At 34.1% G+C, this 19,975-nt stretch overlaps 1 pseudogene across 1 annotated transcript in view; it reads right to left on the minus strand.

Annotated features, from left to right (window-relative positions):
• The window catches only part of LOC143234246 (polycystin-2-like protein 1), a 59,503-nt pseudogene extending 48,555 nt beyond the window's left edge, over positions 1–10,948 (minus strand). The window contains exons 1-2 of the transcript XR_013018539.1: positions 10,571–10,948; positions 4,896–5,015 (exon numbers count right to left, since the gene is read on the minus strand). The product of XR_013018539.1 is annotated as a polycystin-2-like protein 1 (transcript). The remainder of the gene's footprint in view (positions 1–4,895; positions 5,016–10,570) is intronic.
• Positions 10,949–19,975: the final 9,027 nt, after the last annotated feature.

The raw sequence follows: 19,975 nt of genomic DNA on the forward strand, positions 1-19,975 counted from the left end.
CCGATGTTTAACGGTGTGAGCCTTCAGACTTACCGCTGAGCCACTAGGGGGCACAAGAGATAAAAAAACAGGTTTCTATTAAACGAGTTTTACTGAATCCTATGGTTAACTATTAAAGAACAATATTTGAATTTGTCTTCTAACGTAGTAATACTGTTATCAAAATAGTAGTTTGAAAAATTACATGATATAATAATGAAAGAAAGTACAATGAATTAACAGTTTTAGAAATTCTTCGATTATCTGTTGTACTTACAAATACAATACCGCTAAAAACAATACTTATAAAATAATTCCTGAAAGCAAATGACCATGTTCGGTACCATGCTACCTAGTAATCTGCAAATGTTTCAGTTTTTATACAATATCATTATAATGTATTCTAGACTACTGACTGACTTACAAATTCTACTGAACATATCCCGAGTAATCAAAAACGCTTAATCATATTTGTCGTAAGGAATTAGTATTAAACCTATTGTATGTTTCAACACCACATTCATTATTTAGTTTGTTGTGTCCCATTCAGCCTAATGAGCTAAAGATAAAGCAGAATGAGTCCTCGGCAATGATTATGGCAAACATAATGAGGTTAAAATATTATTATTATTATACATTATTCAAGTTCTTGAAAATCTATAGGGAACCAGATAAAGAATGGAGTCTTAAAAGGTATTCATTCTAATCAGTGATGTCGAGAAAACCCACTTGTAGAGAAATATATATGCAAAAACGGCTCGTTTGGGTTGAGAAAATATTTTACCTTTGTGAACCTGACGATGACCGAAGAAGGTCGAAACGTTGTTCGCTCTTCTATGTAAAATATTTTCTCAACCCAAACAAGCCGTTTTTGCATATATATTCATTCTAATGTCTTATGAAAAGTTTGATTTTTAAGTATTTGCAATCATGTTTCATTAGTTTGGAAAAGTCGTTCATTTCATAACAATCTAAAATACTATAATTTAATAAAAGATAGTTAAAGTATGCTTGTAAGCCCAGAAGTAATATGTTAATCTATAATACTCTATTTCATTTCGTTCTGACATTGTTCACACAATAGAACTTGTAAAGAACAAATATGGAGGAATGGTTTGATCTTGTGATAGAGTTCTACACTTCGGAAAAGGCGAATAAGGTTCTTATCCGTGCAATATTACAATATGAGATGTAAGAGTGACAGTCAGTATTTCAGTGTACATAATGGAGAGTTAATTGTTGTCTTCCCTAAGGTTAGTAGTTTTAAAGTTTAGTTTTAAAGCAAGTACCCTTAGTAACTCTATCATAGATACAAGTACAAAGCAGGTATTACTCAAAACTTCAGTTCTTAGGAATCCAAAATGGTAGTTTTGTTGTTTCATATAATTTCGGATGTACCTCTTGATGTCCAAAATTAAACACATATTTTTTTGATATTTTTAATATTAATTGGGAATGTAATTAATTCACTTTAACACGGAATTTTGTAAAAAGCACAACAATGAAAATATCTTCTTTTCGCAGAGCAGTGAGCTTGACAGCTTGTGACGTCAGATTCGGAGTTCAACCTACGATTGGTACAGACCAGCTAGCCCATTAAGAATATTTACGTTTAACGACAAGACAAACAAACTACTGAAGATGTTAAACTGCCAACATTGAAATAACAAATCAGAAGCTTAAATAGTTTTCTGTTGTAGTGGCTTTTTTATATATTCAACATTTGGTGTCTCGGCCACTAGATTTCACAGAGTTTATCAGAACACTTTATATCATCAAGAAATATCTTGATATTAAATCACGTTGCATAACTTACCTATTAAAAAATCACATGGACAAATAGTAATTTCATTTTTAAAGAGCGTAGCATAGTCTGGTGGTTAAAGTACTTGACTCGAAATATGCGGGTTGTGCAACTAAAAAACATTTCTTCAAGCCTTTTCAGCCATTGTAGCTATCTAATGTGTTAGTCAATCACTCTATTCTGGTAAAGAGTAGTCCATGAGTTAGCAGTGGGTAGTATTGTCTAGTTATCTTTCTTTTAGTTTACTGCTTGAAAATCATAAACGACTAGTGCATGCAAATCTCGATTTGTTTGTTTGTGGATAAGCACAAAGTTGCGCAGTATCTATCTGTGCTCTGCCCACCACAAGTATCGAAACCTAGTTTCTAGCGTTATAAGTCTGCAGACATATCACTACGCCACTTGGGAGCGGTAGATCTCGAATAGTTGTGTATGAACTTCAACAAATAAACCAAACTGAGTTGTTGAAGTAAAATATAAATTACACACGTGATGTCAAACGTAGAAGTTTTGATATATAAAACAGATAATGTAAAACAGTGAAGGAAACTCATTCGATGAAAAAAATTACAGGTTTTATTCTTCACCTGAGATTCGAAAGACACAAATCAATGTAGTGAAAAAAGTAAGTTACATCGTAATATCACAATTTCACACGTTCCCTGATGGGTCAGAGGTCACTTTACATCCTTAACAACACTAAAATTCGAGAATCGTGTTGCACATAGCCCAATGTGTAGCTCTACATTAAAACAAATAAACCAGCAAAAGATATACGCACTTAAGAATCAGCATGAAGTAAATTAGAATAATTAATTATACTTGTCATAAGACATTAATATTAAACTTATTACATCTGAGCATGGCATACTATAATATTAAAATTTCTGTGTTTTTATCAAGAAAAAGAACCCTACATAACTACCACATTATGTCCACCTTACGCATTACCAAAGATACGTTTCAGTCAATACATAGATAATATGGACGACTGGGACAAATAACAACTGAAATTGTGGTGGAAATTCCATTTATAGAAGCTTTACGATGACTAAACATGCATTTTACAGATAGATCACAACTGGATGAGTGACGACACGGACTGTAACAACTTGGTGAGGTTCCAAGTCCTTCTAATACATCTTACTCAGCCTTCTTTAGAACTTTTCCCACTGAAGGGTTTGTTTGTTTTTTTGAATTTCGCACAAAGCTACTCGAGGGCTATATGTGCTAGCCGTCCCTAATTTAACACTGTAAGACTAGAGGGAAGGCAGCTAGTTATCACTACCCAACGCCAATATTTGGCTACTCTTTTACCAACGAATAGTGGGATTGACCGTCACATTATAACGCCCCCACGGCTGGGAGGGCGAGCATGTTTGATGCGACCGGGAGTCAAACCCGTGACCCTCAAATTACGAGTCGAACGCCTTAACCCATCTGGCCATGCCGGGTCCCCCATTGAAGGGATAAGAACACCAGTAAACATTCTTCACCGCATTGATTTATATTATTGTTAATTCTGTAGACAATGAAGTACTGAAGGTGGAATGATAAATATATGTGCTGCTATTAGTCCTTTAAATTAAATATTTCCAATTGATGAATTTACTGTCGATGTAGTAATCTAACAGTTTGTAAATAGAAGTTACGATAACGTGAAAAGGAAGAAAAAAAAGTCACTAATATCTTTAAAAAGTAAAGAAAAAATCTCTTCAAAAAGGAACTAAATTATGGATGGCAAATATCACTCATTTACAACAATGAAAACAATAAAGTAGTGACGAAGTTTGCGTCATCGCTACGTAATATCACAGGCGTACGGTGTAGAAGAATGTTAACAAATGAAAACTGGATAAATTTAAACTCAGTTGTGATTGAATAATTTTATATATATATTACTATATGTTGATTCTTGTCTATACTATTTTGTAGGGATGATGCAAATAGCTTCCCTACTAGCTTCTTTGTACAGTTTTTGAAAGACTAATTAATATTAGCCATCCATACGTGTACCTCCTTTTTTAACTTTTTTCTGTATTTCTTTGCTTATTTTTAATGAAATGTTTCAGTAGACAAAGGAAAGTCGTATCTATATAAATATGTTATAAACACAATAAAGTTCCAACTGTGATAATCTATTATTGGCTGGTGATTCCTGTTTCACCCTGTACTTAAGTTTTTTGGAGTAACATCCAATTTCTGTAAGAAAGCTAACTACAAAAATTATTGATAACATTGTTTAGACAAGAATTATGATCATTTTAAACTACTATTCCATTTAAAACTATGTCACATAAGTGAATCTGGTTGACACCATTGTTTTGGGTTTTGAGTTATCGTGTAAAGAAAAAAAAGCAGAATAGGGAAGAACAAGAAATTCAAACTTTTTGGTATGATGTTTACAAACATTCCAATAAAGTATGGCTTAGTCTTTACATTGATAGTTATAAAAGGAAATACTGTATAGTATTGTCAAATTCTGATGACCTATCCAGAATATATTAAAATATCATTTTGATAGACAATCTGAGACATCGACAGTGTTACCACTTGCCTGATATCTTAAAGTAAATCTAAATATCACAAGATAATTTCATTCACGTACGTTCATTTATATAAGAAGAAACCAGAGTTCCAAAGACGTATTGATAGTGAGCCAACCATTGCGTTGAAAAGCAAGAAGTTTGTTTTAACACAGAGTTACACAATGAACTGCTTGTGTTTGTCAGAGTTACACAATGAACTGCTTGTGTTTGTCCAGCGCACAGAATCGTGCACAGTAGCTAGATAGTATATTTACTGTATAATTTTACGAAACTTAATTTACTAACAAACGATGAAGTTACATTATATAATGTATTTCTAAATTTCATATATAGTTTACTGCTTAAATTAAAACACGTTAGCATAATTTAAAATAAATTTTAACAGAATCAAAGGAAAATAATAAAACAGTAATAACTGGCATCTCACGAACATTTTCCTGATATCTCGCGTGCATGACAAAATTGGCCGAAATGAAAATATCAAGCTCATAGTTTCATTATAATTAACGTGATATTAGTGCTAAAAATTAAAAAAAATTCAAACAATGGGGAAGAAAACTTACAAATGCAAAATATGACGATAAAAATAATGTAGATTAGTAGTTCCCTCAGTGTGGTCCTCACGTACCATTCCCTGTCTTCATTTTCCTTTCCCTTGGCCATCTGACGTGTGCTCCAAAAACCTACAACAAAAAACTGCTTTATATTTTGTGAAAAATAACGTCTTTGAGCAATGTTAGTTTTGAAATTTGTATTTTGATTGTAAATAAATTATATGTTATAAAAATATACCCTTTTTGAGGGGGTTACTGAACAAGAGACAAATTAAAAAAGTTTTAAGATACATATATATGACTGGCTTCCTTGTTTTTCACATTTTATTAATTGTATACTTTCACTACACGGGTACACTAAACCTGTGGTCTAATGTAATACGATAGTCATAATTATCACTTTATCTTTATTTATTCAAATGTTACACTAATCACACACATACAACTATAGTGAACCTATTATCTTTAAAAATATATGATATCCCTTTTATTTTTTAAGTTTAGGATTCTTACTCTGTTAAAACAAACGTTTAACTGAATATTTACACTTTGGGTCACTTTCTTAAATACCTTCTAACTAAACTACGTTCCAACGATGTTCTAATACTCTTTTTTAATTATGTCAGTGAAATATTCAGTGAATTTAAAAATATATATATAATAAATTATCATATTGTTGAAGTAAACTATATTGTATTAAATGCAACAGTTTCTAGTAAACCAGTCTACGTTATCCATGCTAGAACTGGTGGACAACTAAAAAAAAAAAAAGACAAATAGCTCTTGATGACGAGAAACCCACTTGAAATAAAAATATATCTCATAACGGCTGGTATGGTTATTAACACTTTTATTGATAAGGAGAAAACAACGTTTCGACCTTCCTAGGTCATCTTCAGGTTAACTAAGAGAGAATTTGCAGTTGACCGTTGCAGGGCACATGTCTTAGGGACGACAGTATAAACGGGAACGGTATTGTAGATGGCGTTGCAGTTAGATGTTAGGTTGTTAATTAGTATAGATATAAAGGTGTTCCTTTATATTGGTTTGATTTTGGTTTTAGTTGTGGTTTTAGTAGGGCTTCTTTGATTTTACGTTTCTTTATATTTGTTTCCCTACTTAGTATCTGAATGTTTTCTATGGTCATGTTATGTTTATTTGATTTGCAGTATTCAAAAACATGTGGATGTGTTTTGTTTTTTTTTGTTCTTTGAATCTAGTTTCCATTTTTCTGCTTGTTTCTCCAATAAAGAAGTCGTGGCAGTTGTTGCATTGTATTTTATAAATTATTTTGGTGTTGTGCTTGTCAGTGTAGTTTTTAGATAGAATGGGCTTTCCTTTTGTACCTGGTTTTTGAATAAATTTGGTGTTTACTGGAATGTTGTGTTTTGTATTTTTTTTTTCCAAACGTTGGTTATTTTTTCGCTGATATTGGGAACATATGGAACTCAGCACATGAAACAAAACAAAAACTCAGCATATTAAGAAACCAAATAAACAAAGCCACAAAACTTTGTTCAACCAATAAAATTAACGATGAAATAAACAAAATAAAACAACATTTCATCAACATCAACAAATTTACTCCAAAAACAGTAAAAACCTTATACGCCCACACCCAGACCTACAACAAACAAACAATAATAAATCCCAAGATACAACAAACTACAAAACCTTACACTGCTGCATACCATTAAGACAAATAACATTTAACTCTGACAAGTTTTAGATGATGGAATAACTGAACTTGCTATGAAATCGAAGGTGCTATCTATAGGTTATATAAATGAGCAGTGTCAGTGTAAAGTATACATGATTAGTTTGGTTTGGTTTGTTTTGAATTTCGCGCAAAGCTACACGAGGGCTACCTCCGCTAGCCATCCCTAATTTAGCAGTGTAAAACTAGAAGGAAGGCAGCTAATCATCACCACCCACCGCCAACTCTTGGGCTACTCTTTTATCAACGAATAGTGGAATTGACCGTCACATTTTAACGCCCCCACGGCTGGGAGGGCGAGCATGTTTGGAGCGATGGGGATGCGAACCCGCGACCCTCATATTACGAGTCGAGTGCCTTACCCACCTGGCCATGCCGAGCCTACATGATTAGACTTTTACACGAAAATTGGTTTGGTTTAATTTGTATTTGACATAAAGCTACTCGAGGGCTATCTGTGATAGCCGCCCCTAATTTAACAGGGTAAGACTCGAGGGAAGGCAGCTAGTCTTCACTACCTACCGTCAACTCGTAGGCTACTCTTTTACCAACAAATAGTGGGATTGACCGTCACATTATAACGTCCCAACGGCTGAAAAGGCGAGTATGTTTGGTGTGACGGGGATTCGTACCCGCGACCCTCAGATTACGATTTGAGTCCCGACAAGGAAATAATGATATAGATTTATTTGAAGCTATATTTGTATTTTTTCCTATACTATAAAACAAATAAATAAACGATTCATGATGACGCTATTTAGGTTTAACATAGTCAATGTGATTGTGTTGTTTGTTTTCTAAAACTGCCTAGCTAAAGTGCATGTGGTTTGGACTTCCTAACTCCAATACATTTTATATTCAAGAAAACAAACAGAATTTCTTTCTACTAATATTTTTATTTCAACACTTTGTTTACAAACCCAATGACTTTTTTTCTTCTGTAATATCGAACTACTTTTTAATGTTCTTTAATATATTAACATTCGCAGCGAACGTTAAAAAAATAGAACATTTATATTTCCAATTAATGTATGCTTTTGCACTCGGTTTATTTTAAGCGATTTTACGTTTCTACACAAGTTTCAAGCTTGTTTCCATTTAATAATGATTTTATCCAATTCGAATAATTATGTTAGGAACTATAGATGAAATTCGTACACGTTATACGAATTTTGAAGAGTGTTACTGCAGTCAGGCACAGAACATACATACGTGCACAAAGTATAGTTCGGATGCGAAATCACAGTAGCTGCAAAGGTCGATACACACACTTTAATTTAGTAGTGCTGCCACGCAACGAACTGTTTCCATGGCAACTAACATTGTTTCTGTTAATAACAAAGTGACGTTCCGCACGTTCTAAAAAGTTATATATGTGAACAAGTTTAAAATCTACAGATCTCTGGAAGAGCTACAAAAAATTACAGACTTATTAAGTTAACTTTGTTTTATTGTCAATAGAAATAATTTGTTTTTTTTATACACATAAACGTTTCAAAATATTGTTCTTTGATTATTTTATACAATGTACAAAAGTTTGTTAAGCTACGGTAAACAGTGAGCGTAATCATATCATTAACATATACATAAGAACATTCACATGATCAGTCGAATTTGTATTCACATCATCTACCAAACTTGTATTTACACGACAAATCAAACGTGTGTATTAACAAAACCAACTAAACATTGTGTTTGTTCACATGATCAACCAAATGTGTGTATTTACATGACAGACTAAACATTTTGTGTGTGTATTCGTGTGAACAACTAAACTTTTGTGTATGTGTTCATATGATCAACCAAACTTATGTACTTACATGACCAATTAAACATGCATATCTACATAATTGACTAAACTTTGTGCGTGTTTATATACATATATTTACACAATCACCAACTAGTTGGTGTGTATTTTCATGAAGCCAATCCGTCTGTGCCTATATTCGTTTGATTAGCCGAAAAAATTCACGTAAAACGTTCAGTATTTCGTTTATTTACCTTACAGCCTATAACTTCCTTTACATGACAGAATTACCAGTTTGAATATTTCATAATTACTAGAAACACGTGGCTAAGTGGGACTGTATTTACCTAACAGACCTGATAGATTTGTCCTAATTTACCGAACCGATTGTGTCCGTACTATTCTTGATCTAACTAATAGTTTGTATCTCTACTCATTTGATCAAACTGAATTTGAATCTGTAACTTTTCACACGAGTGACCTCACATTATGCGCGTGAGCACTCGACCTAGAACAATTCTTGTACGACCAATAATCACGTACTTTATTCGGTTTCGCTCTTTCCGTGTCTAGCGGAATTGATTTAGATCCGACAAGATTTTGTATAAATATAAAGGAAATATAAAAGGAAAACTTAAATGATTCACCTAGAATAAAACATATATTTGTTGAGTAGGAGATGCTTATTTTAGAAACAAAAGTTGAGCATTTCGAGTGATTCAAACTGATGATACAATATTTTTTAGCAAACATTTCACTCTAAATCTGTTCCAATGGCGATAAAAGTTTTAAATGTACAAGTATTTTAACTATCAAGACAAGGCTCTCTCCTTTCACGAAAATAGTTCAATAAGTAAATTTGAGTTTCCAAACAGATGCTGTAAGAAGAAATCCTTTTCTAAATATATAAATATCCTAACATGTAAACACAGTCATGTTAAATATCCCATTTATCACTATACATAAAAGCCTTTAACGATGTGTAAACACAGTTAAGTATAGCATTAATCGCTAAACATACGTAAAGTTTATAACAGTGTATAAATGCTTTGTTTAATTTCCATACTGATGACAGACGATAATCAGTTTGCCTTCAGAACACACATCACAGAGAAAGGTAACTCTTACACCATATTCAAGGAGGTCACATAAGTTCTCATTTTTTACATTATACACAAAGAAAACACTTTCATATCATGTTTTATGTAGAAATATTACCCTTACACAACACTTAATCCATTACCCAATATCTATATATATCACTTAATCCCTAAATCACACATTACCAGAAGAATATGCTATAGAACTCGTATAATACATCTCCAAAATCAATGCTTTTAGGTTTCACATTACACGGTCTCTGAGAAGATTACCTTTGCATGACGTATCCAATATACAAAAATTACATTTCTATAAACCCATATTATACATTATGCAGTATATATCACTGAAGAAGATCAACTATTGATCACATTACATTTTATTCGCCCGATATCCATAAAAGTTACCTTTAGATCCTACATTATAAAGTATCCAAAATTATTATTGTTGCCTTACGCATCGACATTATCTAAAATATCGCCTCTGCTTCCTAATTCGTACATCACAAAGAAAATTAACTTTAAACCCATAGCATTTTAACTAGAAATACTGCCTTCAAATTACATGCATACATACCCGATGAGACTCCATCTACAATATACACCACATATTAATTAAAAATCACTTTAAGTCCCCTATCACACACTAGCTATAATGATTATACAATCAGATAACATATCACATATACCTGGAAATATTATATTATCATCATATATCAAACATTACCAAAACGTTTGCTCTTAGGACTCTCAAGAAGACTGCCCATTAAATACAAACTATGCAGAAAGCTGACCACAGATTCCACATCTCTTGATAGAATCACACATTCTACGCTATACACAGAAAAATCAAACTTTAAAAAACTCAAAACATTATACTACACCAACGATAACAACGTTGTTGCTTTAAAAGTTTGGTTATAATGTTTTATTTACATTAATTTCGTCTAGGTAAATAGCTAAAACTCGTGAAAATCTTAAACCAGCAATGTATGACACTGGGATTTCTCTGAAACTTCAAGTTGATTACCCTACAAATAAAATCCTTTAATATTATTTTGCGTTTTAAGTATTACACGGTAATTCCATTCGTATTTTGAATAAATTTTATAGGATTTACCTCCTATACACTGCTTTAAGCAATGCCAACATCCTCCTCTATCCTTATCGGGAATAAAACCCGCTTCCTTGACCTCACTGTCATAAGGACCCAGACTTTCCATGTCTCCATCTCCATTGTCCCATGCACTCCTGCTACTTAAAGGTCTTCTCCGAGCAAGATTGTCAGTAGAACTCATTACGGGTGAGTTTTAGTCTTTATAATGATAATGAATCTTAATAACTCTTTTGTTCACTATTTTTGTCTGCGAAATAACAGTTCCAGCAGTGAGGAATTTCAGTTTACTCACAAAGCAGGCGTTTCTTCAAAATGGATGTTATCGGGCTACCTGTAGCCATAGCACACTTGTCCAACAATGTTTCGAACAACACAGTTAAACTGCCATGGATACCGCTATACATTCCTTTAGAACCCCAGCAGAAAGCACGTTTCGATTGGTTAGTACTTGATCGCGTATTATCTGCGTAAATCCTAGGTGTATTCGTTGTTAAGCTACCCCCTGACGTTAGCAATGAACGAATATATACATTCCAGTACACAAGACATTTATTAAATACCTCTATTCTTCAAAATTTAGTTTTTAAATCATTGTCTTAAAATTCATTTCATTTATACGCCATTTTTGTACACTTACTTTAGTGCCTAATGAGTCCAATTTAACGTTTTCGTGTGCCTGATTTTACAATATAGCTTTAATAGAGCTGATTGAATCCAAGATTTATTTCTTCGTGTAATCTACCACCCTTTCATATTTTGTCCTTTTTAAATACATTTGTCTCTCTTCAATGCCATTTCTAGAAGTGATTGACGATTTGTTTTCAACTTATATGTATTACTATAATTAACTTTCGTAATGTGTGAAGGACAGCCGATTTTTTAGTCAGTTGGAACAAACAATAAATGTATGCCTAAATATTTTTCTTACAAATAATGAATGAACCAAGACATTGCTTTTCAATCTATTTGCCCCCCAGTGGCTCAGCGGTATGTCTGCGGACTTACATCGCTAAAAACCGGGTTTCGGTACTCGTGGTGGGCAGAGCACAGATAGCCCATTGTGTAGCTTTGTGCTTAATACAAAACAACAACAACAACGTCAAGCTATTTATAGATATAATACAACAAAATTTAAATTAGTTCAATAACGAAAGTAGACTTACTAACAACTTATTTCATGGTTGAAAGAACATTAATATCACTTTATATTAGAGAAAGGAACATTTTAATAATAATAAAGTAAGTTACTAAAATCTGCAAATAAAAGTTTATCTTATTTGCGTAGCTAGCTAAAATATAAAGACTTGTTTGCTTGGGTTTGATTTTGATAAATAACAGTATGAGGAACGCGTGTACAATAAATTCATTAACACGGCGTCGGAAATCACAAACGAAAATAATGCAAATTATCGAACATTTATTTGTGTCTAATAACTATTTAACCGAACATTCTAAAAAAGAACAAATGTCATTAGCACCGGGCATGGCCTAGCGCGTTAAGGCGTGCACTTCGTAATCTGAGGGTCGCGGGTTCGCGCCCGAGTCGCGCCAAAACATGCTCGCCCTCCCAGCCGTGGGGGCGTTATAATGTTACGGTCAATCCCACTATTCGTTGGTAAAAGAGTAGCCCAAGAGTGGGTGGTGATGACTAGCTGCCTTCTCTCTAGTCTTACACTGCTAAATTAGGGACGGCTAGCACAGATAGCCCTCGAGTAGCTTTGTGCGAAATTCCAGAACAAACAAACATTAGCACCGATTATTGAAGATAGAAGTTTAATTGAAAAGTAGTGCTTTTATGCGTTATCACTTTTTCAAAATTTGTTTTACAAACGTAACAACTGAATTCAATATTGGAAATAGCGTTAATTCTCTATAGTTTCGTGTAGATGATTCGAACAAAAATACCATAAAGCATGCAACCATTCTACCAAATTAATGAAGGATCAGAGAGTTTGTTTGTTTTGTATTTCGCGAAAAGCTACACGAGGGCTATCTGCGCTAGCCGTCCCTAATTTTGCAGTGTAAGACTAGAGGGAAGGCACATAGTCATCACCACTCACCGCTACCCCTTGGGATACCCTTTTACCAATGAATAATAAGATTGAGCGTCACATTATAACGTCCCCACGGTTGAAAGGGCAAGCATGTTTGATGTAACAGCGATTCGAACCAGTGACCTTCAGATCACGAGTCAAGTGCCTTAACCACGTAGCTATGCCGAGCGTGGAGCAAGCGAGAACGTTTTGCATACAATATTTTTCAGAATTACCAGAGAAAGAAATTAAAACAAGTTATTTATTTTACCATCACAGTCGATAAAAACATGTGTTTGATAGATATGTTTTAAATATCTTATGATTGTGTCATATTTTACAGATTTTTTATTTTTTTGCGAAACAGTCTTTACATCGTAGCGTCTTATACTATGTTTATAATTTTTGTTTTGTTTGTTACAAGGACTTTTAACGTGTCATAATTACAACGTATAACATTAAGATATTTCAGATGTTGAAAAGGAATAATATATGAAGAAAGCTTGAAGAGAGAGGCAGGTCTAACATACACGGGAGCATACACGGTGGCCCGTAAATCCCTACCCATCCATATGTTATTATAAACAACGTTATAATACTAATGATGTGTTGAAGGCAACTGTTACCGCGGCATTTGGAACAATAACACCTGTATTGTTGAGGAAAATGTCTCACAGAACATGGCGTCGCATAATATTATGCAGCGAGAATGAGGGACAGCACACAGATACACTAGATACATAAGATATATGGATGGGTAGGGACTTACAAGCCACGCTGTAGTATTTAAGTAGCCAGAAGATCAGACAGACAGTCCGATAGTCACTTCAGTGCTATACATTTTTGTTGAGTTTATGGTGTGTATAGGAGAGTAAATTTGACAAATAAATGACAGTTAAATTCTGTTTATGATACGTCTGTCGACGAACTTATGCATTACAAACAAATAAATAAATAACCCTATACAATAAACTATACCGTATTTTTGTATTATATTTAACTAATAATCAAAAACGACTCCGTCAAATGATATAAACCGTTAGACAATAAAATATGAACTTTGTACTCTGTCGTAAAGGTTGGCAACAAAGATACAACACTGTGACCTAACTCAATGTACAACACTGTGACCTAACTCAATGTACAACACTGTGATCTAACTCAATGTACAACACTGTGATCTAACTCAATGTACAACACTGTGACCTAACTCAATGTACAACACTGTGACCTAACTCAATGTATTCATTTTTACTTTGAAGTTTCGAGTGAACATATGGTGAGATATTACAAAATAATTTACTCTTAAATCAACATACGGTTTAAGAACACTTTTTTGCTTCTGTTTGGAATTAAGCACAAACCTACACAATAGGATATCTGTACTCTGACCACCACGGGTATCAAAACCTGATTTTGAGCGGTGGAGTCCGTAGACATACAGCTGTGCCACTAGGGGGGTTACGAACAGGCAATAATACGCGAGTGTGGTTCTGAATCGTTTGAACTTATGGATGGTATTTTTTTAAGTTTGTATCCGAAAGTAATTATTTTTTAGGGCGTTTTTAAGAATATAAATCCATCCATTGCTTCACCAGGTACAATAAAGTAAGACTAACATATTCAAAATTAAACAGAATAAATAACAGATGATAAAATTTTTTTATAAGGAACAATTTTTTAAAATCAAAAAGTAAAGAAATAGCGGGAAATGATTAACATAACACCAAGGTACAAGTTATATAGTGGGAACACCTTAGACAGGCGAAGGAAGATTAAGTCTGGCAGACGGTATGTCCTTCGCTCTGTGTAGATCCTACTATCGTAAACATCTCCAAAGCCAGAATACATTTTACAATTCCTACTGTAGTGAGTAAGAATTGTAAAACTGACGGAAATGTGATTACGTTTTCATTTTTATTACAGAAAACTCATGTTTCATTATAATTCAATCTAATATCATTAATATACGTTAGTAAGATAACATACACTGAAACATTTGTTAATGGCACGGCACGGGGTTTGTATTTACATCGGTCGAGAACAGAAAGGAAAATGTTTTCATCCATTAGGGTTATCTTTACATAATCTCAACAGTAAAAACTCATAAATAAGAACAGTTGAACATAAACTTACAACAAAATGTACTGCAAGGACCGTATTCGTCTCTGTGTGTAAATGAACAATATTTTATATAACCATTATTGTAATGACAATATCATTGTCCATAGGATTTTAACAAATCTATTGTTATCCCTTATTTGAATGAAATTACAATTTTACTAGAAATAAATGTGCTTAATTACTGTTATAATAACAGCAATTAACTTACTTTTCCGTAAACATTTGAGGACTAAGTTTTCTTGGACACATGTTGACAAAGATAACAAGCCTATTACAATTAAGTATTCCCGAAGAACCTTAGGCCTGGCCAACCCTTGGCTTAGTGCTTTTTACTCACCCTCAACCTCCGGAAGGAGATTGGCTAGGGTATTAAATGTCAGTGCTCGAAAGATAATAACCCGATTTAAGTGATTTTTTTTTACAAGAGATACAGTGTCTCCATGGTCCACTCCAAATCTGATCCGTATTCATATCTTAATTATGGATAACTTTGAAACATTTTTGTACGTTTATCGATAATAATTGTGTAAAAGGGATTGGATTATGACCGAAATTTCAGGCGCACATTGAAACCAAAAATCCACAATTTTAAGGTGGGGTTAGGGTAAGTAATCTCTTTGATTACTTTAGTGTAAAATATTGTTGCTTTATTTTTGGTACAAAATGATACATCGGGCTACCTGTACTGTGGTCCACCACGAGAAATCGAACTCCGGGTGTTGGTAAAATGAGCTGTAACATTTCTCATTCGATTTCCAGTATTTAAAAGTTAAGATAACCTGCCTTCGCCCCCTCCTCGATAACACAGGATAAGACTATCACATACTTAAATGAGAGTAATACAAATAATCAAAATGCTTAATATAATAGTAAATCGGGGAAAAATATTATTATATGTATAAAGTTAAATTGGTAGTACATGGAAAATGCGCTGGAACAGACAAGTATTCTCCCACACCTAGCCAGTGATATGTATACATCTGTTGTAATATTTCGAAGTATGTTAACTTTAAGAGGGTAGCACTGCAGTATCCAGAGGCACTAATATTGAATAATTGAGGTTTTCCTTCAGAGCCAACTATTACTGATTTACAGCAATATATAGTATTAATGCATGAATATGTTATATTGCAATTAGTCGATGATCTAGTTTATGTACACTACTATCCTTGTTGCATTGGTAAGATCTCACGTGACACGTATATAACATTCTTCCTATTAGAAGCCGTATGCTATTACGAATGTTTCTCAACAAATGATCAAGCTAATATTTTGAAATGCATATAAGCCAATCATAACAGCCAGGGAAACGTAAAACTACTAACAATAAAAAATAGATAGCAGCTAATAAACAGATTGCTACCGGCCCAGTATAGCCAGAGGGTTAAGGCACTCGACTCGTAATCCGAGGGTAGCGGATTCGAATCCCCGTCACACCAAACAAGCTCGCCCTTACAGCCGTGGGGGGCGTTATAATGTGATGGTCAATCCCACTATTCGTTGATAAAAGAGTAGCTCAAGAGTTAGCAATGGGTGGTAATAACTAACTGCCTTTCCTCTTGTCTTACACTGCAAAATTAGGGATGGCTAGCGCAGAAAGCCCTCGTGTAGCTTTGCGTAAAATTCAAACCAGATTTCTAATCCTCAAGTGTATTTGTGAGTTAGGACACCTTCTGCTCACAATTAAATCATAAAACAGATCCAAAACAATTCTGGACATATTTGAAAAGATATACCAACACAGGAAAAACCAACAAAGAGTACCCACCGCTTGAATCAGATGGCAAAACAGCTTACACTAACCTAGAAAAAGCAGATATATTTGAAGACCACCTGAAAAAAACGTTCAAAACACACCATAAACCAGACATGAAGAGATACTTCTATAATAAAGTCAATAAACTCATGTTGAACAGATCAAAACCATATCCATGCCAAGATTCACAATAAACACATCAGTAATAGTAGATAAAACAATAGACTGGAGTATTCATCAAATGATAAAAGAAATAACAGTAACAGAAGTATCAATAAACATCAAAAAAACAAAGCATCTGGAGAAGATGGAATACAAACCATTCTCCTAAAAATGGCACTCACAAATTATATGAATACTTAACAGCCTTATTTAACTTATCATTTTCAGCTGTATATATCCCTGTTTCTTGGAAGAAAGCAGTAATTTTAATGTTCCAGAAAGAAGGAAAGCCAGCAAATAAACCAAATAATTACCGCCCGATTAGTCTAACCAGCTACATAGGAAAAATATTAGAAAGGATAATTAGTAACCGACTACACTGCACAACAAAGTTTTTGCTTCTTGAACACTGTTGGGTGTTTCTTATAGTTTTTTGGCTGCTGATCACGAAAATCACATCCAAATTTGCCCATCATGTACCGTTTCATCGTTTTTTTTGTTTTTGTTTTTTGAATTTCGCACAAAACTTCTCGAGGGCTATCTGTGCTAGCCGTCCTTAATTTAGCAGTGTAAGACTAGAGGGAAGGCAGCTAGTCATCACCACCTACAGCCAACTCTTGGGCTACTCTTTTACCAACGAATAGTGGGATTGATGGTCACCTTATAACGTCCCCACGGCTGAAAGGGCGAACATGTTTGGCGCGACGGGGATGCGAACCCGCGACCCACAGATTACGAGTCGCAAGCCTTAACACGCTTGGCCATACAGGGCCTCCGTTTCATCGAAATCTTCAGTTTCACCAGGACATTGCTACAATAGAAAAACGATATCAGGGCAGTTGGAATCCGTCAATGCTTGCTGACTACTGTTGGACACTGCAATGTGATGCACCGGTCATTGAATACGAAGCGAAAATCAGGAGCAAAACACTTTTAATTATGTTGAACTTAGTAGCGTATTAGAAACATAAACGCAATTAAATACGTTATTGCTGGTAAACAGTTAACTGTCTATTTCTGAGAGTTCCCACGTGATGAAGCAAAACCAAAACTATTTTTGTGCATATCCACCAGGTACCTCTCATAATCAGCTAAAACTTTTCAAAAAGATTGTTGTGCAGTGCTATCGATTTACTTCGAAGCAAACACAAAATTACCCAAAATTCAAAACAGCTTTAGGAAATATAGACAAATTACAGACCACTTAATCAGATTAACAGAAACAATTATAGACAGTTTTAACAAGAACGAATGCGTTGTAGCTTACTTTCTCGGCATTGAGAAAGCATTCGACACGGTTCTGGCATCCCTTAACGGAAATAGATTTACCCCAGGGAACTAACTATTCGCTGGCTATCTAACTTTCTGGACAATAGAAAGTGTAAAGTAGATGTGAATGGAACCCACTCAGAGTCTTTTTCACTTGAAGCAGGAGTCCCACGGGAGGGGTAGTTAGCCATATCTTATTTATCATGTAAGTGAGTAATACGCCACTGTCAGGCCTAAACTCAGGTTTTGCATCACAATTTGTCGACGATGTAGCAGTTTGGAAAAGTGCCTCCACTCTATCAATAGCAGCAACAAACCTCCAACCGACCGTGAATAATTCAGAAGAATAGAGCCAGAAATATAGAATAAAAATAAATATTCCGAAAACCTAAGTAATACTATTTACCAGATTAAATAAACTGATAAAAGATCCACCAAAGGTTATACATGAACAGATCATTCTTACTGACTGCTACGTCAGCTACATTTTTAGGATTAACTTACGATACCAAATAAACGTGGATACAGCATACAAACAATATCTTGACTACAATTTGGAAAAGAGCAAATTATGCAAGAAACCTATCGGGTAAAAATCAAGGTACATCACCTGATAATAAAATAAAAATCTACAAAACATACTTTAGACCCATTACAGAATAACCATGTCCAGCCAGGATAAACATAACACAAAAACAACTACACAAACTACAAAAAATACAAAATTCAATCTTAACTTCAGCCTATAAAGTACCACTCAGTACTTCATCCACATTTATGCACAAGTATGCAAACGTAGAGACAGTATCTGAGAGGTTCTTGCATAATACACTAAGTTATTTAAATAAAAATTGGCATAAAAATGATTTATTGTGTGATCGCGACAGATACCACGTACGTGATGAACATAACCCTAAGTTCCTCTCTCCAATGAATATATATTTAAGAAATATAAATCAAGCTGGCCATGATGCACTGGACGGTTAGAATTAGTAAAATATTCATGGTTTATAAATATTTTTATATGGACATTGCCCTGAAAAGGGCCGGAGTACTGTGGGTTACACTGGCCCTAAAGCACTACAACTACAACATAGTAGTGGCTAAAATGAAAATTAGGGATTGAGGAAGAGGTCTTTTGAACCTGACCCGCGTGGGTATCAAAATTTTTCCAAAATAACCAAAAACCCACAAAGAAGAAGCGAATGTCTATTAGTGATCTACAGAGAACTGTCCAATAATATTTTGTATTATTGGTTTCAAAACTTTATCTGTATTATCTGAAGCATGAGTTTGGTTTCTTTAGATTTAGTAATGTGTACTGTTTTTTATGATAGATATGCTTCACATGCAAATTAAATAATATATCGTTAAGCTAAATCTATGGTATTGAATCTGAATTCTTATTACAAAGTATCTTAACTGAGTGCACTATGACTAAAATGGAGTAGAACTGAAAACTCGAATTATTTCCTGATGTTTAGTTCAACAGTGTGTGAGCCTATACAACTTCACTAGCAGAGAAAATACTGTACAGACGCTTTGAATATAATAAACCTGTATTTCGAGATGGATCTTATAACACGTATTTAAAACGCTTCAAGTGAGAAAGGTAACGAGCAATTAATTCATTACGCATGAGAAGTATTGCCCGCTGTAGAAAACAAAGCTTACGTTCACAGTTCCTTCTTAGCTGTATTCATACATACTACTTTCTAAATTTAGAATTCTCGTGCAATAAAAATTATTATTTTTTATACTGTACGTAAAAATGACAACTTTGTCTGCATTGTGAGATCACAGAGATTGGTGGTTTCGGTTTTATTTCACATATCACAGAAACTCTATCACCCCTACGAAATACCCCATTCTACACAGAATCAGGTCAAGGAACGATTTTAGTAACCTACCTGAGGCTAGTTACAAATACATTATCTGATTAGTAGCGAACTGCTGGAATTCAACACTGTTGTAGATGAACGTAGATAAAAAAACAAACAATAGAGATATAAAACTGCACTTCTTACGAACTAATAAAACTTGACAAAGAACACACAGTTTTGT

Source organism: Tachypleus tridentatus, chromosome 12, assembly GCF_004210375.1.
Source record: "Tachypleus tridentatus isolate NWPU-2018 chromosome 12, ASM421037v1, whole genome shotgun sequence".
Classification (NCBI taxonomy): domain Eukaryota; kingdom Metazoa; phylum Arthropoda; class Merostomata; order Xiphosura; family Limulidae; genus Tachypleus; species Tachypleus tridentatus.